The following is a 25,823-nucleotide window of genomic DNA, read 5'->3' as shown; positions in this document are numbered from 1 at the left end:
ACTGAGAATAAAAACAGATTGGAAGCCAGCGCAAGGAATCTTGAATCGTTTGTGCTGCGGTTTCGATCACCCATGAGGCTTTCTTACTTGCGCCACTTAAATAATGCCAAAAGCTCTGCAATTCTACTAATCATATAATAAATCCCACTGTATAAAATACACGGCAAACCAGGAAATAAGACTTTTTTCAGTCATATTCAGCGTCACTTGGGAGTGGTATTTAATACGTTGTTTGCCTCAGGAGCTACGGTTTGACTAGTTATTAGTATAAAAACAATTTTGCGTAGTGCCGCCATGACATAATACAGATCTACGTAATTTATACCTCTTCATTGCAGGGACCGAAGATGCATTGGCGGATCTGGCGACTTTCCTTTTGGATTTTGTTCACCAACCTCACATGTGACCTAACGTTTTTGGCCAAACTTGTTGCCGGCAACGCGGAAAACGATACGCTAACTGTGGAAACGAACAAGGGCTGCGTTAAGGGATTTTTAAAAAACACTACGACCCAGAAAACAGTCCGTGTTTTTTACGGCATACCATACGCTGAGCCACCCGTAAGACAGCGGCGGTTCCAGAAGCCCGACGAAAAGGAAAACTGGACTGAAGTACTTGAGGCTACCATTATGCCAAACTCGTGCGTTCAGATAGTCGATAAGGCTTACGGTAATTTCGACGGCAGCCTGATGTGGAACGCCAATACCAACATGAGCGAAGACTGCCTCAAGCTAAACGTGTGGACCCCTTATCCAAACCCACAGAACTTATCCGTCCTTGTTTGGATCTACGGTGGCGGATTTTACAGCGGCACATCCACGCTAGATGTCTACGATGCCTCCGCACTGGTGGCGGAGGAAAACGTTATTGTAGTCACAATGAACTACCGCGTCGCTTCACTCGGCTTCCTATCGTTCGGAAATGACCTTGTCCCTGGAAACGCGGGGCTCTATGACCAACTCCTTGCGCTTAAATGGGTTAAAGAGAACATCGCCGCGTTTGGAGGTGATATCAATCGCATTACGCTCTTCGGCGAAAGCGCCGGAGCAGTAAGCGTTGGTTTCCACCTTTTTTCACCTCTGTCACAAGGCTTTTTCACAAGAGCAATCCTTCAAAGTGGATATATCACGGCTCCTTGGGGTTTTCACGACAATGCTACTGCTCGTAGATCGGCTATAGCATTGGCAAAGACTTTCAATTGTTCGGAAGCACTAAACAATGACACCCTGCAGTGCCTCCTCGAAAAAGATGCAAGTGACATTGTACAGAATGAGACCTGGTGGGGAGGTGTTGTCGACTTCCCATTTGTTCCGGTGCAAGATGGCAAACTGATACCGAACTCAACAGAGGTGATGTCAAGCGATGCAAATTTCACAAGTAACACCACCGTTTTACTTGGATCAAATGCTAATGAGGGTTCGTACTTCTTGGAGTACTTTTTGGGACTCCCAGCAAACTCCACACCCCCCAATGTTACAGCGGAGAACTTCACCGCGGTAATCAGAGCTCTGAACCCAGTTATGGGTGAGCCTCCGATGAACAAGGTCCTGGAATTTTACGGAAACGAAATTCCGAATTCATCAGAAGGGAAGTTGAGTGTTCTGGATGATATTGTTGGTGACTATCACTTCACCTGTCCCGTCGTGCAGTTGGCCGACCTTCTCAGCAAAGCCGGAGCGCGTGTGTACCAGTACATGTTTGGCCGCCGGTCATCACAAAATCCTTGGCCGCAGTGGATGGGAGTAATTCACGGCGAGGAAATACCCTTCGAATTTGGGGAACCTTTTAACAAAACAAAGCAGTACGAAGAAGCGGACAAGAACTTGAGTGCCATCGTTATGCAATACTGGGCAAATTTTTCGAAAACAGGGTGAGTGCACTGGAGTTTTGTAAGTTTTCTTCTTGGAAACACACTCTGTATGTACAAGGGCCTAGTGTTCAGGTAATGCATATTTAACTCACAAACTAGGGGAGTAATTGACTTATGGAAGGAGGACCTAGTCCAGATGTACAGAAAGATGTTTTATTGCAATGAATTGCGGCGGACGTGGCCACAGGGCAAAATGATCCTTCACGTACGCCTGGCAGATAGCGGCCCTGCCAAAGCTTGTCCTTCTACTCGTCGGTACACGTCAGTGCGGGCTCATTCATTTATTTTGGAGATGATGGTCGTTGTCGGGCTACTCAAACGTGATCATTTTGGTCCACGGGTAGGTCAATCGGTCTGACTGTTCCACGATTCAGCTGCACGGCGGGAAGTTTATAGAATTCATTCTTGAACGAGACCTTTGTTTAGAAAAACATTTCCTAACAACTGAAACTGGTAACGATGTTCATACTTATCAACATTGTTGAGCAAAAAGAAAACGTTAGGCGTAGTTGAAGAAAGGCATCATTGCATAAGTGATATTTACAGTGTACTTTTATTTTAACATACGTGCGCCCTTGATTTCAGACATGCGCACATGAACGCAAAAAAATATCGTTGAAATAAATGTGTTGACCCCAAAATAGAAAATGAGCTCACGGCGACCCCTGTTGTAGTGTTCCAAGTTCAAAAGTAGCAAGTAGGTTGAGTAGACGGCACAAGCAGCGGAACACTGGAAAATTGAATTGACTTGAGCAAACCTTCTCTGTGTTCATCCTGGAAGAAAGAAAGCAGGAGGGAAAGAGGATGAGAGGTGGCTGGAAAAGAAAAGAGTGGCATTCGCGTGGCAGACGACTATCGTCTCTTCGAGGACATTTGCAGTGAAGTTAGTTGATACGTGGCCGATCGACGTTTTTATATTCTAAAGATGGTTACGAGTTAAGGGTCAATTGAGTTTATGTATGAGATCCACGGTCTTCTTTCTTTTCCCACACTCCCTGAAGCGCACTCCCCTTCCTCTTCCTTACCATCGAGGAACTCCTAACGGCCAAACAGGGTGGTAAACCGCTATGCACAAGGCGGGAAGTTCAGACGGTACCATAACAATAGCTGCCTCGGTTCCCCTCCGGTGTGACACAAACACGATGCCACTAGAACGTGTACAAGAAGGGGCAACGGCAAGAAAATGAATACACAGAACAACATTTTTAAATAAACAAAATAAATTTTATGTACCATCGCATTGATCCTAACATTACGAGCGACTTTCGAAACGAGATTGACACCACTGACTGGGGATATGTCTAATCTATGAGTGACGCTGACAAAGCTTACGATGCGTTTGTATCTACAGTGAAAGCCACTTGTAATTCTTCTTTGCTTTGAGGCAAGCAAGAAAATGCAAAAATAGAATTCCTCAGGTAACAGCAGAAGTAATCCGTAAAATCAAATCAGAAGACAACCTACACATAAATCCAGCAAAACACAAAATCCTGCAAAACTACACACGTATAAACATTATCCCAATCAGTTAAACCGAGATTTAAATAGGGCGAAACTAGAATATGTTAGCAACCTTTTCGACCGCTCTTTGCGAGATCAATGGGACAAACTAATTCGATTGCTTAACTTCCGGTAACAAAGCGTTATTGCTTCCATTGAAAAAGACTAGAAGGTCCTCTGCGGAAAGGAGCGATTCAACCAGTTTAATCGGGTATTTGTCACTATCACACAATCGCTGTGTTAAGCAAAAATATTCCTTATGCCTGTATGGTACCAAGCGTCGGAGGAGCTTTATTTATTTTTTCAAGTACTGAATTAGAAATTATATCCCTGTTCTCAAATCTTCGCTGGAGTAAATTTAAGGGTAAAGATGGTTTTCAAATTCAAACGTTCAAATTTGTAACAAACGTATTGTCCCCGACACTGACATATATTTACAACCTGCCTTTAAGTACCGGTGTCTTCCCAAAACAAATGCAAATTGCAAAGGTTGTTGCAATACATAAACATGGTTCTGTTCCTCACTTTTCCAATTACAGACCGGCATCTATCCTACCAGTACAATCTAAAGCGCTAGAAAAAACCCTTCATTGCTGATTGATTACCTTTTTATGCAAGCATTCTGTTGTTTCCGATTTTAGGTATGGATTTAGAAAACAGCGATTCACTGAAATGGCATTAACTAAGCAAAAAAAAAAGATTATAATAGACGCTTTTGAAGAAAAGCTCATTGTGCTAGAAATATATGTTGACCTATCCACGGCATTTGACTCTACTATTTCAAAAACTCAGTCATTATAGCATACGGGGAATAGGACTTGCTTTAGTCGGACCAGGTGCTATCGGACCAGGTGCCCCGTGACAGGCGCACAAAATGTTCGGTCGCATTGCCGTTGGAAAAGTGCGCCCATCACCAATAGAAATATGTCCTTTGCATTATCAAAACTCCACTTGTAGAGGGCGCCGTCCCGGAGGCTGCATGACGAGATATTCCGGATAAAAGCACGTGAACACAAACGCCAAGGCCGTCTAGATGCTGCATAACCAGAAGCATTTCAGGGTCTTTTCGTTTGAATTGGGCATTTGATAAGCTCTGGCGGCTACAAACAACGGAAAGTAATCGTCAAAGTTTGAGCGCACTGAGTTTATAGGCGCCCGCGATAAGCAATCAGCATCATTTGGTTTGCATCGGGACTTGTAGACGGCCGTCACGCCATACTATCGCATCAGAAGGGTCTGTCTAGCAAGGCATCCTAATGTGTCCTCCAGGTTCACCAGCCAGCACTGCGACTGGTGATCGCTGACAATATTAAAGGGCCTGGCGTTTAATGTCACAGCCCAACACTTAAGGTTAACGTGTTTCCGGATCCCTCTGATTGCTCTGACGACGGTCAGACACTCCTTTTTCAGTTGTGAAGTACTTTACCTCCATTTTTGAAAGAGGACGGCTGCCGTAGGCTAGAACGCGTTCTCCTCCATCCTGCCACGGAACGTGGATCGCGCCGACATCAAAGGTACTAGCGTATGCGCGGATTTTCGTGTCCCTATATTCGTCAAAATAAGCGTCTATAGGCGGGGTTTGTAGCCGGCTCCCGAGTTCTTTGAAGACGATTTCTTGTTCGTCTTTCGGCTTAAAAGATACGTCGTCTTTGCAGGCCGCCTCACTGGTTCTGCAATATCCGAAGAAGTATCTACAAAGCGCTTGTAATAGGCAGAAAGGCCCAGGAAGCGCCGGAGTGCCTTTTAAACAGCGAAGCTGTTTAGAAAATCGTATTTTTTGTGTTCGCAGTTAAAAATCAACAGAAAATTCCTAGCATACCCACTCAGGGAGATTGGCCAGGACTGGCCAGAACCTGCATACTCACTTAAGACGATTGGCCAGAACGCTCCAGTGTTCGCTGTAATGGCGGCCAATCTTGTTCGCAATTGAAAAGACTCCAGTATTCACTCTAATTGTGGTACTTGCTGCTTGGAAACAAAATCTCACGTCATAGGGGACGCTGCTCCAAGGCGATGTCCAATTATTATCACTTCCAAAAAAATGAAGGAAGCTGACATAGCAACAAAGATGGAGTAAAGGTGGTTGCAGCAGCGAAGAATAATCAAATCGGCTGCAATCGTTGACTTAATTAAACCATCGTGTCGGTCCTGAAGATACGTACAGCTTCGCGTAACTTGACGTCTTACGCGTTAGTATGAGCTTCCTCCACTTTTTATCGGCTGGACTTGGGAAACCTGCTGCAGCTGCTGTCTTGCCAGGATCTGTAGGGATTTCTGCCATGATGCGGTAACATGCTGCTGGTAGCCAAAGTTACATTTTATAGGTTTTATAAGTTAAAGTAGTCGGTTTCACGGCTTAGTGGACTATCCGCAACCTATGTAGATGTTCTTCAAAGTTTCAGGGAATACGACCACCTCGTCAAAGTAGACCGGAAGTGACTGCTATTTGATAACTATCTCGACAGCGTTGATCATTCGCTGGAAGGCAGCAGGGGCTGAGCAAAGACCGAATGGGAGCACTTCGAACTCGTTGATCCCATTGCAGGCGGCAAACGTGTTCTCCTCACGATCTCGCTTGACAACTTCGATCCACCAGTATCCAGTTTGAAGATCTAAGGACGAGAAACATTTCGCACTGCTCAACCGGTCAAACGCATTGTCCATAGCGGAAGTGGATAGGCTTCTTGTTTTGTTAAGCAATATGGGTACCTTTAGTCCACACAGAAGCGCATCTTTTTCTTTCTTATGAACTACCACTATAATGGCACTGCCGATAGAATTTCTACGGTTGGAGTACATCGCATTCTAACATGTCTTTCTCTTGGTCCCGTGTGGTTGATGATGATGATGGTTTGATTTTATTGGCGCAAGGCCGACATGGGTAAAGAGCGCCAAACACAAAGTTATTTGATAAGGAGAGAACACCAAATAAAATGAGTTAAAAGACTATGAGCACGGCTGGTGTAAATGGCCAGGGTGAAGAACAAGAGTGGTTAAAGATAAATAAGGTGGCTGGTGTATAGGACCAGGGGTAAAACTATGAGTGGTATGAGATGAGTTGTAAAAAAAGTCAAACATTTCCGAAGTAAGAGGGAAGATGGCAAAGTACGAATGCCCGAGTTTGCCCGAAGTTACCCGAAGTTACCCGATTTGATCCGGAGGGGCGCTGTGTTAAAGTCTTTGGCATTCGCACGTTACGTACCTCTCACTTGGGGAATGCTTGGGAAAGCGCCCTCGAGCGTCGGAATGCGGAGCCGACGAGCGAGCGCCCTCACGCGGACGGAACGCGAAGCGAACCGGCACAGCGGCGCGCCGCCCGCAGCTAAGCCGAGCAGGAGACCGTTGCTACGCCGAGACCGTTGCTACGCACGCTCTCTCTCCTCCTCCGCGCCGTTGCTAGGGGAGAGGGGGAGCGCGGACGGCGGGAGAGACGCGCGCGAAGGCGCAGTACCGGCGAGGGGGAGATGTCACGCGAGGGGGAGAGGCACGCGCCGAGGATGAGTGCAAACCTAGCGGGGGGAGAGGCGCGCCAGCTGCAGAGCACGTGATGTCACGGCGCGAGGGGGAGGGGGGAGCAGACGGCAAAGGCGCCAGCGCGCGGTCACGTGGAGTGTGACGTCACGGCGCGAGGAGCGGTGCGGAGCCGGTGCGGGGCGCGCGCAGCCACGGCGCGGGAGGGCGGAGCGCGCGCAGTCACGTGGGGTGTGACGTCGCTGCGCCGTTGCTACGGACGCTCCCCTCCGCTCCTCGCGCCGTTGCTAGGGGAGATGAGGAGGCGCACTGCGGACGGCGGAAGGTTCGGGGTCGCTTATAAAGTACATTCGTACTTAAAAGTGAACTTCTGATAGGAACTTAAAGGTGCGCTGAACAGAAAACATGGCATCGTCAAGAAGTATGACGGGTGGGGTGGAATATGTCGTGTGTGTAGTTGTGGGAAGTGTTTGCGTCGTGTACTGTCGAGTGCCTTACATTGTATGAGGATGTGGATCACGGTTAGGGCCTCTCCGTACCTGCTGCACAGAGCTCTTGGAGAACCTGTGAGCAGGTGGGAGTGTGTTATATGAGTGTGGCCTATCCGTAACCTAGCGAGGGCAACTTCAGTGTGTCTGTTGTGTGTGTCAGTCGTGTATGGTCCCAAGAGTGGCTTTATTATGTGTAGTTTGTTGTCTGTCTGTTGATTCCAAAGTGCTTGCCATGTTTCGCGAAGGTGCTGTCTGATGTGTGGCTTGAGGTCAGTATAGGGTCCGGTGTATTTGTATGTGCAGCAGCAGCGGCCATCTGATCAGCGGTCTCATTTCCCGCAATCCCAGAGTGGCCTGGAACCCAACACATGATCACCTCGAGATTTAAGGCATACGCTGACATAATGGTTTTATACACTACATTAAGAACATGGTTATTAGAAGATTTGTTGGATGACAATGCGTGTACAACACTCAGTGAATCTGTGAAAATGATAGCCTTGGGTATTTCATGTTGCACTATGTGATTTAAAACAAGCAAAACTCCATGGGCTTCCGCCGTAAAAATGCTGGTCTTCGAGTTCAGGGTCTTAGAGACTCTAAAATCGGGTGCGTGCGCCGCACACGACACAGTAAGGGCAGTTTTTGATGCGTCACTGTAAAACTCTGCACACTCATGCTTAGACTGCAGGGACAAGAAGTGCTGCAAAATAGCAGTTTGTGGTACCCTGGTTTTTTTCAATTTTCACGAAGGACAAGTCACAACACACAGGTTGAAGCTGCCAGGGTGGTAAGACGTCAGTAAAAGAAGATGTGTAAATGTCTAAAAAGGAGATGTTGAAATTTGAAGCTTCCTGTCTCACTCTAAGTGAGAACGGCAAAGGAACAGACGGGCGATTTACAAACAGTGGAGATGTGGATGTATCATTAAAAACAGATTTAAAAGGATGGTTATTCAAAGATGAAATTTTAAAAGCGTAGGGAAAGTCCACATACGTTCGTTGGTACTCAAGGTACCAGTTATTACATTCAACATATAGACTCTGGACCGGGCTAGTCCGGAAGGCACCCGACGCAAGGCGCAGACCCAAGTGGAGTACTGGATCAAGACTTTTTAGGGTTGTTTTCGATGCCGACCCATACACGACACTGCCGTAGTCTAATCGAGACCCGACTAAAGCGGTAAAGACCCGGAGAAGCAGTTCGTTGTCTGGACCATAGGATTGGTGGGAGATAACCTTGAGAATGTTTAGTGTTTTGAGGCATTTATGTTTAAGTGCTTTGATGTGTGGAATGAACGTGAGCTTTTCGTCAAATATGACACCTAAAAACTTGTGCTCCCGTTTAACAGTAAGAGGTGCACGGTTAAGCGTAATCTCAGGGTCCGCGTTAATCCCGCGCTTGCGGGAAAACACAACACAAGTACTTTTAGCCGGGTTCAGTTTAAACCCGTTAAGGTCCGCCCAGCCAGAAAGTTTCTTAACACCGAGCTGTACTTGACGTTCGCATATTGACAGGTTACAGGATTTAAAAGATATTTGCACATCGTCTACATAGATAGAACAGCAAATGGTCGGCGGCAATGCCTTTCTGAGGGAGTTCATCTTAAATATAAACAACGTGCAGCTTCCCGTGTGGTTTCACATTCCTTGTAGGATAGGGGGTAGGGATGTGGGTATACTTGCTTTGTTGCTTCGTCCACGACGATCCGATGTTTGGCAACGGAGGTTAGCCGCACGTCTGACGAAGGGGTAAAGGATTCGCGAATGTCCCAGAGGAGGTCTGTCAGATGCTGTTTCTGTTCTGGCGAGAGGTCTGGGGTGATGTCGGTTAATCTTATGTCTTTCGCATGTGATGCTTCAGTCTGTTCCGTCACCGCAGCGCACAGATCTGTCAATTGAATAAATTCATGCAAAGATGTTATGGCGTCTCCTTTTGCGACGTGAAGAAGCTTGTTTATGAAGTTTGTCAGAACGACGTTTGCATAGCTCTTACGCAGGGGGAGAAGAGTCCTTGCAACCCATATGTCCCTTTCTACCATTTCTAAAAGCAAAATCATGTTAACTTTCACTAATCACTTACAAATTCTAGTCCAGTCCTATTTCACGAAAACCACAACACTACTTCGGTTCAGGATCATTCCCCGACGTCGTCGTCGATTCCCCAGAAAGCGCGGACATCCTTTGGTTCCGAGTCGTTCCCGGCAATGGCTCCTTCTGTCGGGAACGTTACCGTACGTGCCTGCAGGTGAAAAGATGGCGCAGTTTGTTTGCAGGAATTAGATGTTACACACTAAACTTTTGTACACCCATTTGTACACCCAATTGCATCTCCGTCACCCCAATACTCAAAAATATGCACCCCGTTCATAACCAGGGTCGGGGATAAGCATGAATTGGAAAGCTTAGGAAGATCTTTCGAGTCAAGCCCCTAGACATCCGTTAATTTACGCCGACAAATAGGCCAATAAAACAGCCTTCGCAATTACAAGAGTACACCACCGAGGAATCGAACAGACTTCCGCAACAGTTATTGGCAACGGCTCCACAACTGCAGAAGAAATCGCAATAACCCTCGCAGCCACTACATCTCAAGACATTTTCACCACAGTCACTGATAGTGGGCACAAGAGCAGCTTTCAGCACAGTATGTCTTACGTGTATCGCCTATTTGCCCCGCAAGGTTTCCTGGCAGTGGCGTATTGCTGGATCCCTCCATCTCCATCGTCACACGTGGTTCCGGCAATCTTTCTGTCTGCTGAAAAACTGCATCCCGAACATCGCCTTGTACACGCTCCAGCTATCGCACCGGTGACAAGCAACGAATTCAACGACAATCAAAGAAAAGCCAACATCGTCTACAGCGCTACCGCCCTTCACGAAGAGTTTAAAAGACCCGCGCAGCCTTGTTCTCGCCAGTGGGCACGAGAGCAGCTTTCAGCACAGTATGGCATACGTTTGTCGCCTATTTGCCCCACAGGTGCGTAACCAAACTTGTTTATATGCTAAGCGATGCGATTCTAGAGGTCTATTGCTGCTTCCGTGCCCGCGGGGTTTTTGTGATACTCTACGTAATTGTGTGGATGCTGCCCTTTTGTTGCTCCGTTCAAAGGATATCGAGGCCAACCTTAGTACCACTAAATCATCAAAGTCTCGCTCCGATTCGCCTAATGAACCGGCAGTTGAAAATTCAGTGGAAACTAGTGAAATGTTACAGATGCTAAGAGATATTAAAAAAACTGAGGAACTGGCACAAGGTCAGGTCCCTACAAAGTAGGGACTTGTAATCATAGTTCGGAAACGCTGAGTCCCAGAGTGTAGTGGAGCTTCAGTATTTCCATTCCTACCATCCCACGTGCAAGTAGCTAAAACACTGCACCGAAATACATCGCTTTTTGACACTCCAGTTTGATTGTTCTCAAACAAGGTTATGGTGCAGTCATCAATCGAGGTTGAAGTACACATTAAAGGGAAACTAAAGGATGCAAAGAAGTTGGCCAGTATCTATGGATTATGTTTCCGAGAATCTAAAGCACTATTCTCTCAACCAGGAGATGTTGAACAACCCAGAAAATGATGATGATGAACAAGCCAGAGTTTTTGAAAAACATGTATTTTAAATATATAAAACATGTGCTTGCCATTTCACCACAAATATGGTATAAATTTGAGAACTATTGGAAAAAGTGAGAACACTGGTGGTCTTGCAGGACGCAGTTTAGGCGATGCCGGTGTCCTTCAATGCTTGACTCTGGCGATGCTGACGGTGCGAAAAAACTCGCGGCGGATGGCATTCCTTTGTTGGCGCGTGCTTAGAGTGTAGAACCTCCTTAAACACCTTGTAACTAGCGGATGTTGAAGGGTACTAATAAAAATCGCTGGTTGGATTTGAATCAAGGAATATGGGCGTGAAATGTTTTTAACCACGCAATAATGGGTGTTTGACAAGGCCGTTTCGAATAAACAGGTTCAAAAGGCAATTTCGTTCTTGTCTACTTTGCAGAAATCCAAACTGTGGTGAGTATGGAGAAGGATCATGTAATGGAACGTGGCCGGTACGAGAAGGCAGAAACAAAACATACCTTTTGCTCAATACGAGCATCAGGGTCGATCGTCAGTATAAAACATACTACTGCGGATTCTGGAAAATCATCCAGAACAACTGGACCCGGCCTAATGATACCAAGTAAGCGCGACCTTTTTGTTTGTACTTTGTGTAAAAAAGTCACTCAAGCTACGTAAACTTTCTCCTTTTCACTTACACTCCTCTGCCCTGCTGTCTTTTGGTCGTCAGGCATCCTTTATAACCGCACGCCAACTTGCGAAGCACACAAAGAAAAAGAGAGATGTAAACAAAAATTGCCCCAATTTTCCTTCTGGACACAGCTACTGCTCGGACACGGTTGCAATTAGGGACGTGCTAGAGGTGAACCTGTCTATGCGAAAAGTTTGAGTGATCTCGCATAAGTTATATTTAAAACATAAGAAATTTTCTTACCCCGATAGGAACACGCAATGCCAGATGTATTGAAAACGTTCAATGTGCTCCCCCTCTGCACTGCTATTTGAAAGATGGTCGTCCACTATTATTTTTTTTAAATGCTAAACATATTTTGTGTTTTCCTCAAGTGCATAATACTTTTTAAAAACCTGAGCAGGTGTGCATGCCAGGACGACTTCTTTATTATAGGCAGAGTTATTGGTAAAGGCTGTTATGTAATACAGGGTGAAGGGAAGGCCTTGTAAATCTCAATAAACTACAAAGTGACCATATAAAGCTTACTTATACATTAGGCCATATTTTATATGGCAATGCAAAAGGGAAAACCGGTGGTGTTGCTTACGCAGAAACCATTCCCGGCCCAACCACATGTGTACTTGAAAAAAAAAAAAACAGAAGTTCCAAAAAAAAGAAGTTAGGAGTAACAGGGACATATTGGCTGGTTTTATAAATAACTTAGCTACGCTCTCGCCTTTACCGAATTTGGTGTGTGAAAAGGCGCTTCGGTGAGGGCGAACAAGAGTCTCTAGCTGAGCAGCACGGGAGCAGCGAGTTCCTGTGTGAAGCACAGCTCTAGGGGCATGGTGTGCAGGGGCGGTGGTGGTACTGGTGGAGCGGCACGTTACAGCTTCGCTGGCGAGCCATCTGTACGTAGTGCATGGACGCATTTTTTAACGCCGTGTTATCGCCGTGTTATAAAGAGAAGCTAATCTTCTCGAAAACTACGCGTCAAACTTGTTTTGGCGAGATACGTTTATTTCTTTTGACACCTGAGGTGTGCGATTATTCCCATAAGATCTGTGCAGCCGCTGAGTGAGTATTCTGAAACCAACACAACGTCCAGGTATGCATCGACAGGGTACTGGCATGTCGCCAGCGGATTGCATTGATTGGATTGATTAAACTTTATTTAAGCCGGCAGAACGACGTTTTTACGCGCCGCAACGCGGGCCTCGGCGACGTCCTGGTGGCTACTCATCCGAGACGTGAGCTCGCCGTTGCCGACTCGCGAGTCGCATGCCTTGCGAGCGCCCGCAGGACCTGCTGGACGGCCCAGTGTTGATTTTCGTAGGTGTAGCTCCTTGCGGCTTCTGCAAGCCGAGGCGGGATGGTTCTTGACCTCGCTTCCATTGGGCTCGTAAAACAGTTCCGTAAGATGTGTTTCCGGTCTGCAGTCAGCGGAAAGGATCTAGCTCACATGATGACGAGGGCGCGAAATTCTACGCTCCACCCGCTTCGTGATCCCGAGGTGGCATCACTGATTGCAACGACCCGGCCAAGAAGGCAAAAAAACTATGTACCCCTCCGTGTAAGGATAACAATGACTAAACGCGAAGCTTTCTTGGGGGGCATTTCTTGATGTCCGTGCGCATTTAGACTTTGGCTCGAATACGGTTTGGAATTTGAGTCGTTGAGCTTTGACTTAGGCTCGAACGCACTTTCGAAATTTCATCGCAGCGGCTTTTACTTTGATCCTTCGCGCTATAATTTTGCACAAACATTTGCGTTCAACCAATGTGGTCGTTAGACTAAGAGATGCATAATTGTTCTGTTTGAATTTGCACGTCCACGCACCACTCTACAAATACAAACTGCTTCGACGGGGTCTTGATGGCGTAATGAGGTGAAAACGGACTTGCGCACCCGTGGATTCTGGATCACTCTATAACCGGAGGGACCCAGGTTCGATTTAGAGCACGGGAAGCGTTTTTTCTTTCGTTTTACCCACAATTTTTGTCACCGTCAGAGAAATTTCACTTTCCTGCAGTGGCTTTTTGACGCGACTTACGCCATCAGTGATTGATTGAACGCTTTGTTTTAAAACATGAGAAATGTGACTCCCCAAAATTAGTACACCCTTCCGAAAGCAATCCCCAGAGCGGATCAAGTTCTAACCCTTAAAGCCGTAACGGGAGCAGCCCAGAACAAGGATGTTCTACCCAGGTGGTGCTCCTACGTTAGAGCGGTGGCACGTAATAACCCAGAAATTCGCGACGGCTCCGCCGCACCCAACTAACCGACCCTGCCCGCACTACAAGGACTCCACAGTCAAGCAGAACATTCGATACCTCCTGTGGCACTGTGGGGGCCTACGTGAACTCTGTGCCTCGCACGCTGAACAGGGGCCTTCATATGAATAGCGGTCGACGCCCACAAATTCCAGTCAGGCGAAAGAGCCACTAGTCTCCCTGTAAGAGTTTTCCAAAGAATCAGGCGTAACCCGAATATTGTAGGTCTTGGAGAAGCCCTGCGCGCATTTTCAAACTCCCTTCTTTCTTAGGCCACTGGACACAACTTCGCCCTAGTTAGATTTATTCATATATCCAGCCACATCCGAGCGGGTCTTGCTTTATTGTTTGTATTTTCTGGTATTGCTTGTAAAACCCAAATGTAAGCTTATATCCTTGTCTTCGTGATACCGTGAGAACTGAGCCTATGGACGCTGGATTGTAGATGATTGGAAGCGATCAGGACTAAATTACAACGCTGACGTAGACACTTGCCCTGCATTTGGAAAATAACGTGTTGAAAGATGTATTCTACACTCGGGTACATGATAAGAACGGCAATAGCTCGTGTAGTGTATCAATCCTACGAACTGACGGACCCGGTTGCCAATGCACTCGTGGGTTTGGAATGAGGTTGCACCTAATGAGTGAGATTGTCTTCCTTTTAACACCCAGATTTCTTGCAGTCGCTGCAGGAATTTAACTCCCATGTAATTATTTCTACTTTAAAACTTTTCTAAAAAGCAATTCTAAGTCAAAACGTAGCTGATACTTTTGATAGGCAGATCCCATGATTTTGTGATGCAGCTAAAGAAAGGGACAAACAACGACTGAGACCAGAAAGAGTGTGGCCCTTGACTATTACACGTAGAAGAAGCGCCGACACTTGGTTTGAGCGACATTCAGGGTTTGCCATGCATGTGAGTGCTGTGTTAGTAAGCGCGCATTGCCTTGTGCAGGAAAGTCACCAGCAAAACATAGCTGTTCGCGTGGCATTGCGTGTCGTACCAAGATTGAATATCAAGCGTCTACATCATCGGATGCCAGAACTTCGGTTTTAGAGGAACGCGGTTGTCCACCCATGTGAACCGCAAATTATTTAACGGAAACAAAAGAAACTGGCCCAACATAGATTCACAGCAGCCGGAGGTACAGGAGCCCAGCTCGGGCAAAACCACAATGCAGCCGTTCAAAATTTAATTGATTGATGGTGGGGGTTTACCGCGCCGACGCAACGCAGGCGATGAGGCGCGCCGTAGTGGCGGACTCCGGATTCATTTTGACCGCCTGGGGAACTTTAACGTGCCTCGAAATTTCGTACACACGGGAGTTTTTGCTTTTCGCCTCAATCAGAAAAGCGACTGCCGCGGCCAGGAATCGAACCCGCGACGTCGTGCTCAGCAGCGCAACGCCTTAGCCAATGAGCCACCGCGGCGGGTCAGCCGTTCAAAAGCGTGAGGTTGAAGGCCACTACGAAGCGTAGCCTTTAAGGGCACGAGGAAATAAACTACGGCAGTACAAGGCGGGGCAAGGCAGTCCAGGATACCCGCTCGTAAGGCGTCCGCAGGCACCATATGGTAGCTAGAAGCAATCGGCTTGGCTCTAGTATGCGACGTTGCCTTTTTACATGACTTCTTTAAAATTACCCGAAATGACATTTAGCATTTGGATGAACTGTACAGTATCAATGCTGGGTTCATCTCAATACCGTGACCCAGTAACCGCTGTAAAAAGAACATAGTACAGTGTTAGCGAGGTGCAACAGATAACACAGCCACTGGCACAGCAGCAAGCGAAACGAAGGTCCGGCACACATTTTTCATACTAACTTATTAAATGTGCGGAAGAGGTAAGCGGATAGTCGTGTAGCCACTGCGGCCAATGCACAGGATAACTGCTGAACGCGAACTGATAGGAGGCTGATGGTGCTTTTGTCATACAGGTGCGTAGGGCACGTGGAGTAGCCGAGTGGTGGAACAGGCCGGAGCATAGCACTGAAGCTAGCTGCTCTAGCATAGTATATAAAAATATTGGAGTGATGTTCTACATGTGCATAATTAGCTTAAACGCATACCTTAAAATATTTTTACGGAGAAATTGCCCACGCTTGCAGGAACGTCGTTTTATTGTGGTTACACGTTTACTGAGTAATTTTCAATGACTACTTGGTTAGGTGTGCTTCATTAAAACGACTTTGCGTTGGCCTGCATGCGATAAGCACTGGATAAGCGTATTCGCCTTTATAAGTGTTTGTTCTACGTCCCTGATAAAAAAAATCAACGTAACGGTGCCTTCCTGAGCGAGTCATTGATGCGACGTGCGAAAATTCATATAGGCTAGACAAAAATTGTTGTGTTTTTTCCGTCAGAGCCGAAAAGACGCCAAAATTTTGCGGGCTTTTGCCTCTCGCATACGTTAAGAGAGTAGGTGTGAGAAGAGGCATAACAGTTGTGCGTTTAACTGAAAGGAAGGTTCGCCAAATTTTTTCTGCGGCTCTGATGCAAGAATTAAAGGTGAAACACGCAAAGCAGTTTGCCCCTTGTGTGCAGTCGGTCATGTAGTGATGCCACGTAATTGCGGAAATATGTACAGTTGCAAAACACGACTATGCAATAACATTATTCGGCAGGATTACAAAAATTACATGTTTGCATCCATGGCTGAAAACGGATGATTACAGGAACTGAAAACACAATGTCGGCCTGCCCTCAGCATGATCAAAGATTATCAACCAGTTTGTAGAGGTGCCCAAAATCAATGATGGCAAGCTCCTGAAATCAACCTGGTAAGCAATGCTTCGCCTAGGGCGATCTAGTTTTATCTGAGAAAGGAATGTATGTAGCAACACAAACTTCAGTACCGTAGAGCTTTTTGCGCCCTCACCGCGGGCTTCCTGGTCACACCAGGACCAAGGACTCTACAGCTATGCATACCTTCCAACTCTGTAAGGCATCGCCAACGTTCGGAGGGAAGGATATGAAGACCGCCACCTGATTATTATTGAGTGTCAATGTCACGACGACACAATGGTGCCTCACCTTCGCGAGATCAGACCTAGAGTAACCACATTTTACCCTTACGATGTCATGCTTTCTACACGTAAACACCCACTACCTACAAAGACGAGTGCGCAGCTTCCCGCCCTACAAATAGCCAAGCGTGCTACGAGAAACCAGTCGAACGCAAGCCCCATTATGCCCCGAGAATTTTAGACAACTCGTGACAGTCTGAGAGCAAAATGGCTGCTCCGGGAGCTGTTGCTGACCCTCTAGATTTTGACCACACGCTTCAGCTTATCTGGTGTCTGTGAATGCGGAGACTTCAACCTGTGAGCCAATCGTGAAGTTTTTCGGTTTTCCCGCAGAGTCATCCCTGTGGATCCTGAGGCATTATACTTCAAGGTATTTATAAACGAGGACTGCGCAGGGGCACTGCACCGCGGCACCACATTACTCCGTATCTCATAAAACAGGCGTGTAGTACTATAAAAATTCAATTAGCCGTTCCTGTCGCTGTTCGCTTCATACGCGTTCATGCCGAGAACCAGGGCAACCATACCGCTCTCCAGTCGGCTAGAGAGGTTTTCTCTTCATACCACACTCAACCCACGGGTCGAGTGTGGTATGAAGTCGAGCGCTTCATACACCGTAGTTACAAAAATGGCACTCTTCAATCAACGATTCATACAAGAGGAAACCTGTTTATTACTGGAATCTCCGGGGTATAGCAATTATTTTTAAATTACCTGTTCTACGGCTGGTAATTTAGAATATATTTCCGAGAATAATGTGCCAGATAGCCTAGTGTGAGGGGTATATGTTAATGTTCCACATAAGCACGTTACGGCAATATTAAAAAAAAGTCAAGGTGGAAGGTCAACAATGGGAAGGAAAAGGAATAAGAGAGAGAGAGAGAGAAAGAGATAAAGGTTTCATGTGAGCATTTATGGTCTTTCTGTAGAGGTGGTTCTATCTTCGCAAGAATCGCTACGCCGTCGTAGCTTCGGCTGCTCTCCCTATGAGCAGGAGCTGGCCCGAGAGGCAGGGGTAGTACAGCAGTGTTTGCTTCAGCTCTTGAGGCTTGGGGGGAAAGAGAAAGGGCTGTAGGTTCTTTTAAGTACAAAGCACTTTAGGCACTCGCCTTGCCGTCCTAGCTCGCTCGCTCGACCCAAGTATTTAGAGCACCAAGGCGGCGTCCCGGGGTAACGCTGTTGTTCGTTGCGTACCCGAGAGGCCTCGAAAGGCAAGCGGTTTATATAGTAATAAGCGTTCGCAACTCGTGAAACGCTAGCACTTATCATACATCTTTCCGTTGTTTAGCCCAGAGAAAACTGTGGGTACATTTGAGGAAAAATATACGTAATTAACCGGCAGCGCCCACGCTCCTTTAGTTAAAGACGCCCGTTGGGTTGAGTTTTACAAAATGTGGCAGTGCAACGCCGGCACGTGCGGGGAGAAAAGCACAAAGAGAACAGAACTCCCACTGGCGCAGTTTGAGGCAGGGGGCGCGCGAGCACTGCGAAGGCGAGAAATTTGAATTGCATGGGGCGGTAGCAGTAAGCGGATAACGGGCGGTACAGCCTATTATGGCGAATCACTGCTCTGCAGTTCCGAGAGCTTTCAAATTGAGTGGAACGGCTTTATTTTTTTTTCACGCCATAAGCCAACGACAGGCTATCTGCAAGAATACACGTAGCCTTACGCCTAAATAAGGGTTGAGGGTATGAAGGGTTCAGTACTTCGTCAATTGTGTTATTTTGCTTTGGTAGATACCTTAGCCTGATAGACACCTCAGGCGTTGTGAGCCTGGGACAATACTGAAAAATCAACTTAGCTTCCGAGGTCCCACCAGTAACTCATCAGGTGAAAAAGAATTGCAGTAGATGAGAGAAAAGTGATTGATCACCTAAAAATGGGCAAGGCAATGCACAAAAAATGAATAAATTATATACAGGATGTTTTAAAATGCTACCATATTGTTTATATACAAAAAGGAGTGTAGTTGTACTACGCTATCCTGTATTTCAAACAAATTTTAACCAATGAAGGCTACTTGACCAGTTCGTACTATTCATGCCCTCAGTCGTGTAACACAGATTGGCGCTTATGATAATAAACTACGGTAAACGCATTTAGAAATAAGGCAAAATCATTTCGTTTGCGGTCACTACAGCACATTGGAAGAACCTGCAATAGACGAGGCGTACAGTCGTGAGCTGAAGTTAACGGAACACGGGAGCAGTGGCCAAAACTAATCGCTGCGCCGTCTGGTTGCGCGGCGCCTTTGTCGAGACCGCGCACAGCGCAGGCGCGACCTACCAGTAAAGCACACACGCCGCTATCGCTCGCTTCTTCGCGATTGTCTGACGTTCCGATAAACTGACGCCAGAGGAACTGCGGTGCACAGTTAGAGGAACACAGCTGGGCATTGTCCTATCATTGAAACCGATGCGACTCACCTGATATGCGGCAATGGTGCTACGCTGCCACACACAGCGTGCTGTGGCTGCGTTGGGCTCGCAGCCGAGGTTTTTTTGTTAAGTGATGAAGTTTCTTAGTTAAAATCTGCTGTCTTGTTGTTTGTTCGGTGGCGTGTTTTTGATAAACACCCTGGAGTTTCCGCAAGAGAGTGACAGAGTTGGGTTCCATGGCTATTTGTTTACACAACAATTGAATGTCTTTGTGGCCGCTGAGCGGCCTAGTATTGGCTAATTGATAGGTCATCCTCACACTCAGTTGTGACGTCTCTTTCGGAGGCGGGACCTTTGTAATTAAACTTAAAGTAATAGCGTTTGAAGGAAATGGGGCTGCCCGCAGGACTTGGGATTTGCCCGACCTCTGATATTTCATGCCAGTGTTACTCAGCCGGTAATGTGCGGAGGACTCCTGCTAGGCTTGCAAAAGTGGTGGGGGACCCCATGATGAAATATGGTGATACGTGTCCTATTGTCGCACAATTAACCCTTGCAGCCAAAGTCGCTCATACACATATCTGTATGCCCGCCTTTTGAGTATGGCTTTTCTGCATAATTGAAACGTGAAAAAAGCCAGCCTAAAATTTGTCTGTGCGGAGACGACATTCTAACATGTCATGCGGCAAATCCACTTTTTTTTAGTTCGTGGCAGGGTTACGAAAAAAAAAGAAATTTGGGAGTATCGCGGAGGAACCCACGGAGTGAAGTGTCTTTACGTTCCTCTTTTTGTCCGCGGACCCCCATCTGTGAACGACGGCCCTGTGCAAGGCTTTGTAAAACTATAAGTGTAAATAAACGTGGCTGTTTTGAAGTATACCGTCGTTTGTTTGCCGCATGCCGTCGAACAAAAGCTAGTAATCTTTTTATCTTCAATCACCGACTGAACGACCTCCCTTTGGATCAAATCCTTCAACTTCAACTCGTGTCACCGAAGTGCGTAACAGCTGTCAACAATGTTTTCAAGTGCAAATAAATTTAATCGAAAAATGTAGTTTGCATGCGTTTCGATAGTCGCTGGGCATTTAAGGCGTGGGTCAATGATATCTCATATCGCAATATATTTTTTGAACACTAAGTGTATGTGTCGGTGCCTCGAACTTAAAAAAATTGCGACGCTGGATTTTCCCTAGCAATTGCGAAATCGTACATATGCCGCATACGGCAAACGAAGTTTCATAAAGCAACGCAGTAATACCTAAACACAGCAGTATTTGTGAAAACCTTAGCATGTAAGGTTAGCATCAATAATTTTACGAGTTGGCTGATATTCTCGGGAAGCAATAATTTAGCATGTGTCCTCATAACCGAGAAAGATGGTGTTTTTTTCCTATTTTCTCTGACTGCACGGTGATTTGTTTTCTGCTTCATTTTCTGCTTCAATATATGACGCGGGGGTTGGGGTGTGCAAAACAAAAGGTACGATCACGAGTTAATCACCTGCAGCGCGCCAACTCTCCCAGCGGAGCCGCGTTGCCGCCGATTGCGCCAAAGCGCCGTTTCCACAGGTGTGTTGACCAGCAGACAGAAAAAGGGATGCGCGGTTCCCCCTGGCGTCAATTTATCGGAGCGTGAGACAATTGCGAAAAGGCGAGTGATAGAGGCATGTGTGCTGTACTGGTAGGCCGCGCCTGCGCTGTGCGCGGTCTCGACAGCAGGCGCCGCGTAACCAGAGGGCGCTGTGATTAGTTTTGGCCACCGCTCCCGTGGTCCGTTTACTTCAGCTCACGGCTGTACATACGATTCTGGCAGGTCAAGTAGAGGGCGTGCCTTGGAGTGATATTTCTTCACCAGAAGAGTGCAAACTTGCCTACCGGGAAAGGCTTTGGGGAAATGTTCATAACAAATCTAAAAGGGTATCTATGCTTGCCTGTAAAACGCTAGCTATGAGATAAATGCAACAAATTCGGTAGAGAGAATACACCATTATTCTCCGAATTTCTGTCACTTTTTACTTGCGAAGAGATTGTTTAGTTTAGTGAATCTGGGCAATAGTTCCAAAAAAAGGTCAAGGACCAGCACGTAGAAAGTTGTTGGTGGTTCAGATATGATCACGCAGAAAATGAAACGATAAATTGAAATGCATAAAATTCTTAATTTTATACAAAAATATTAAATGCATCACGGTGTTTCTTAAACACAAATATCCTGAGACTTTCCTGCGCTGATCAACACTATGACACCTAAACCCCCCAAAAAATTACTGTGAGTGGGGCAGCAGGAACCAATGTGAAGTAGTGATATTTTATTCCAACATAGAAACAAATCGGGCTCTTATGCTACGATGCAGAACCTTAATTAAAAGACATGATAGGCCACGCCCCGCTTCTAAACTATCCCTACAAGTATCAAATTAGGCATTTTTTTCCACAACAATACGTAAAAGTGGGCTAACGGAACAATGAATAGCACAAAAAAGATCGCTGGTATTAAAAAAAAACGTTAGCACTGCTGGTGCTAAAATCACGGTCATTCGAGCAAAACCCGCAATTCTATAGCCAGGTCATTCAGGCCTAACAGTGGAGCTCTGTTAGTATGTGCTCAAGAGAATAGAGCGAGCATTACATGCGAATCAGTAGATTGCGCTGGGTGCGTACAGGAAATGCGGAGATTTTACGCATCGCGGAACACAGCGTAGCTAGCAAAGCAGAGTAGCGTATTTTCGCTTTCACAGAATGAAATCCAACGCACGTGTGGTCCCAAGGGTTGGTTCTGAAACATTTGGAAATTGGTTCCTGCGATAAATAAAAATCTCGTGGCAGACATCACGACAGTTAAAATACATAAAAACCTTGGGCTATTCACATCATCTAGAGAACTAACAGCTGGCCTCCCAAAGGGGCAAAGTTCCTAACGAGGGACATTAATAGAGGGAAGGCAGTCAACCGAATCGAAGGGCAAAACAAAGTGAGGAAAAAAGAAGGAACCGATTCACTCTGGCCGCACATAACACCAGCATCAGAGGTCTAGTACAAAGTTATTCATCCTTCATTTTGGACATACCCACTCAAATTGATGATGAGGACGACGACAAGGGTCCGCAAATTTCCTGAGCTTTGATCCCCTCAGTAATCAGTTTACCGTTTTTACGCTGCGGGAATATGCAATCACTCATATTTGGAATTTAACTAAAAATATACGCATTCCCTCTTATAGAATCCGGTATTCTTAATGAAACACACTGCGGTAACACTGTAGCGCAATCGCTTCATTTGCACTAAAGTTATCAATGATATTGTAGTTGACAAGTAATATTACGAGCTGGTACAAAGGTTGTGTAAAACGCATGTCAACGTGCTCATTGTAGCGGCTCCGAGACGCTGACGCCAGACTTGACAAAAGACAACACTTAGGTACATGGGGTTATTCGCTTGCTTACATTCCACTAAAGACTATATCTGAACTAGTTTTGCGATATATGCCTGACGCAAAAACACTTGACTTTAATCATCATTGACATAAAGCTGGCAAAACGACATTCTGTTTGAAATTATTTTGAAGTAGCTTTACAAATATTGTAAGTGGGTACATTAAGTAAACTGACGGTTATCTTCTCAGTGTAGCCGCGATTGATTGCAGTATTAACGCAAACCAAATAAAACATTTCCCGGAAAGTTGCTTAACGCTTCAGGTTTCGGCACACACGAGTGCACATGCTTGCCTACATACGTCTGCGCCATGTGTTTAAAACCTATAAATTAATCATAAAAGTGTTATTGTTCATTGCAGTGGAAAAGATGTAACAAATTGTAAAGTTAGTTAAACATTCTTGTGCGTCATTTTCCTCTTGTTTTGATGTGTAGCAAGCAGAAAGAACCAAAAGAATTCTGCTGATACAATCATAGCACAGCTGCGAAGCCCCGGCTCAAGATCTGTGGACACTTCGGGGCACTGGGAGAACCGAATAGAAAGGACGTACTGGGTATCTTCTTCAACATAAAGCAATATTTCTTCGGCAAAAAGAGTGTGGAACATTTTTTTATTTAAAATGGTACAATAAAACAAGTTCTAAACGGCATCGTTATTTCCGGTCTTTATGCGAGTATAAGGGATAACATTAACTGACTCACTGGATGTACACTCAATTAAATTTAAGTAAAAGGCGTATCAAGGGCATATTGGAAAGTGTTGCCTCCTGTCTTCCTTATATATCCAAAGTTCTGAAGGGGAATATAACTGACCTAGGGCGCGCGACACAGTCATTACGTACATATTTAACACCAATCTTGGGACTTGTAATGTGTGAATAAAATATAGCGCAGGAAGGTTTGTACTTTTAGTTCCGCTGGAGAAGGAGCCAGAGCTGCAGTGTATGGAAAGGTCAGTTGGTTCGTTTCAACAAGAGGCCTCAACTACGCAGTCACACAGCTGTATCCGATATCCTTCTTTTTATTCGAGATAACTCCTTCACAAGTGCAGCTGTTGACAAGCAGTGCACAGCTGGTCGCTGCGCTGCCAAGTTATACGTGAAATATTACTATTTTCTGTATCCAAGCTCTTCCGCTATTATTATCCGCTTCCTTCTCTTCGCCCACTTGGTCCAATGTTAACTATGACTTGAAAACGGAACAAAATTATACGGATAAAAGATTAGAGAAAATATTGTGATAGACCCTATGCGATTCAGTATGCGTCCTAATATTTGCATCCATGAGTATGTTGGAATAGTTGGTTCACCAGTACTGTTATGGTTGTCCTAAATGGCGTGTAGAAAACGTGCATAGGAGCAAAACAAATAACTAGGTAAAGAAAGGGAATTCCGAAGATAAGATGGAGACTGGAGGCCATCGTTCCAAGCCAGCTGCCTCTTCTTTCTATTCTACTACTTCATCATCTTTTTCTACATACTCCCCCCACCAGGAAGTTACAGGCAACATCCTCCCCCCTCGGACGACGGAGACCTTATAAGCAGGTCTTGTAATGTCCAAACCCCTTACTGTCTATACGGGCACAGATTCACGATGTCACAGCGTCCCCTCCTTTCTGTCGCAAAGTCCCTTCCTGTAGCCGCAATATTTGTAGACGTGCTCCGGCTGATGCTTTCCAGGCGCCAGGTAATTGTTGACCAGTTTTTTTCCGCAGTCTCCGATGTTTGGGTATGAGCTTCGTGATGCTGTTCAGGTACTTGGCTGAAACGCAGGTGGGGCTGATTAGTCTGCGATCATCGGACGAACTGTGCTGCAAGGTTTCAAGCGTTGTGAGTCTTCCCCGCGGTTCAACAGTCTCCGTTAGTAGAACACGCGAGGTTTCGCTTCGTTCTGGTACCGTGTCTCCTTCAGACTGTGTAGCTTGTTATTTAGCTTTCACTTGCATTGCTTCTTTCTTTGAAGAAGTATGCGTTTGTACGGTCTCATTCTGGGCGCTTATCGAGGTCTCAGGCCAAACAGGGCACGTCTGACGCAGTTTGCGGTTGTGTCGTTTGCTAGAGTTTGCTGGCTCTGCCTGCGAGAGCACACGCACAGGTGGCGATTATTCAGCATGTTTGATGATAGCGTGCCTAGTTGCGTAGCCCAACACTGAGCAGAATTGATGGTATTATTAGAGGCACTTGGCTTTTTTGTAGCGGTGGCGCGATTTCAGTGCCGTTGGGCAAATCCATGCACGGTTTCTTCGGACTCAGTGATGCTTTCTCGAACTTTAATTCAACTACTAGGGCATTGTTTGCTCGCAAAACGAAAACCATCGTACCAGTCGCACACTCGAGGGATGACTTCTGTGTGATGGGTCCGGGAAGGATCCACCCGAAAACACTGCTTACCGCTGCACGTCCTTCAACTTCACTGCACCGAATAACTTCTCCCGTAAGTAAGCGCCAGATGTAGTCCGATCCGATGAGGAGACCTAAGCCGGGCTCTGAATCTACACCTATCAGCCTCTGTTCATCAGCAAAGACCTTGCGCTGCCTCCGCAGTTCACGCCCGAAGGTGATGTTAGCAGATGGGGCCGATACATCTTGGCAGATGGCGGGTACAGCTATGGCTTCGATGGTGTAGACATCTGTAGCGTTCTGGCTGCGAAGGGGGACTTGCACGACTTTGCGCTTCTGCGCGCCCGCCATAGAGGCACTCCCGAACGCGTTGAAGGCGATCGTCGTCTTGTTCACGACCTCAAACGGAGCTTGGTTACGAGATCTTCGGTAATGGAGGAGCGCTGGCTGCCGCCGTCGAGGATACCTCGAAGCAGTGTGCTCCTCCCGTCGTGGCTCACCATGCTCAGAACGTCTGGAGGTACACTCCGTTGTCCTTATCACAAACATTTGGCAGTTCTTGCCTTCCAGCGGTTCGAGCTGTGGCCGAGAAGCAAATGGTAGCAGCCGCCAAATTGCACTATTCTTTTGAAACGAAGGCTCGCAAATGGTAGTTGCATGCCTACCGCGGCACGACGCACAACTCAATCTGGCCTTGCAGTCTCTCGCTTGATTACACTTAGACGTGTGCCTAAAACATCTTCTGTACTTCCCGAGGTGTTTTTTCGTAGTCGCCAGAGAGATGTCGGTGGGGCATGAGCGCGTT

The 25,823-nt window shown here is 46.3% G+C and overlaps 1 pseudogene; it reads left to right on the top strand.

The window, feature by feature from the left end:
* Positions 1-345: 345 nt before the first annotated feature.
* Positions 346-2,088, top strand: LOC144167253 (acetylcholinesterase pseudogene; annotated as a pseudogene).
* The last annotated feature ends 23,735 nt before the right edge of the window (positions 2,089-25,823 follow it).

Source organism: Haemaphysalis longicornis, unplaced genomic scaffold (genome assembly GCF_048455015.1).
Source record: "Haemaphysalis longicornis isolate Haplotype H1 unplaced genomic scaffold, Haemaphysalis longicornis Haplotype H1 scaffold_2, whole genome shotgun sequence".
NCBI classification, from domain to species: domain Eukaryota; kingdom Metazoa; phylum Arthropoda; class Arachnida; order Ixodida; family Ixodidae; genus Haemaphysalis; species Haemaphysalis longicornis.
The sequence above is the reverse complement of the archived record's forward strand: the minus strand, read 5'-3'. Positions and strand labels throughout refer to the sequence as shown.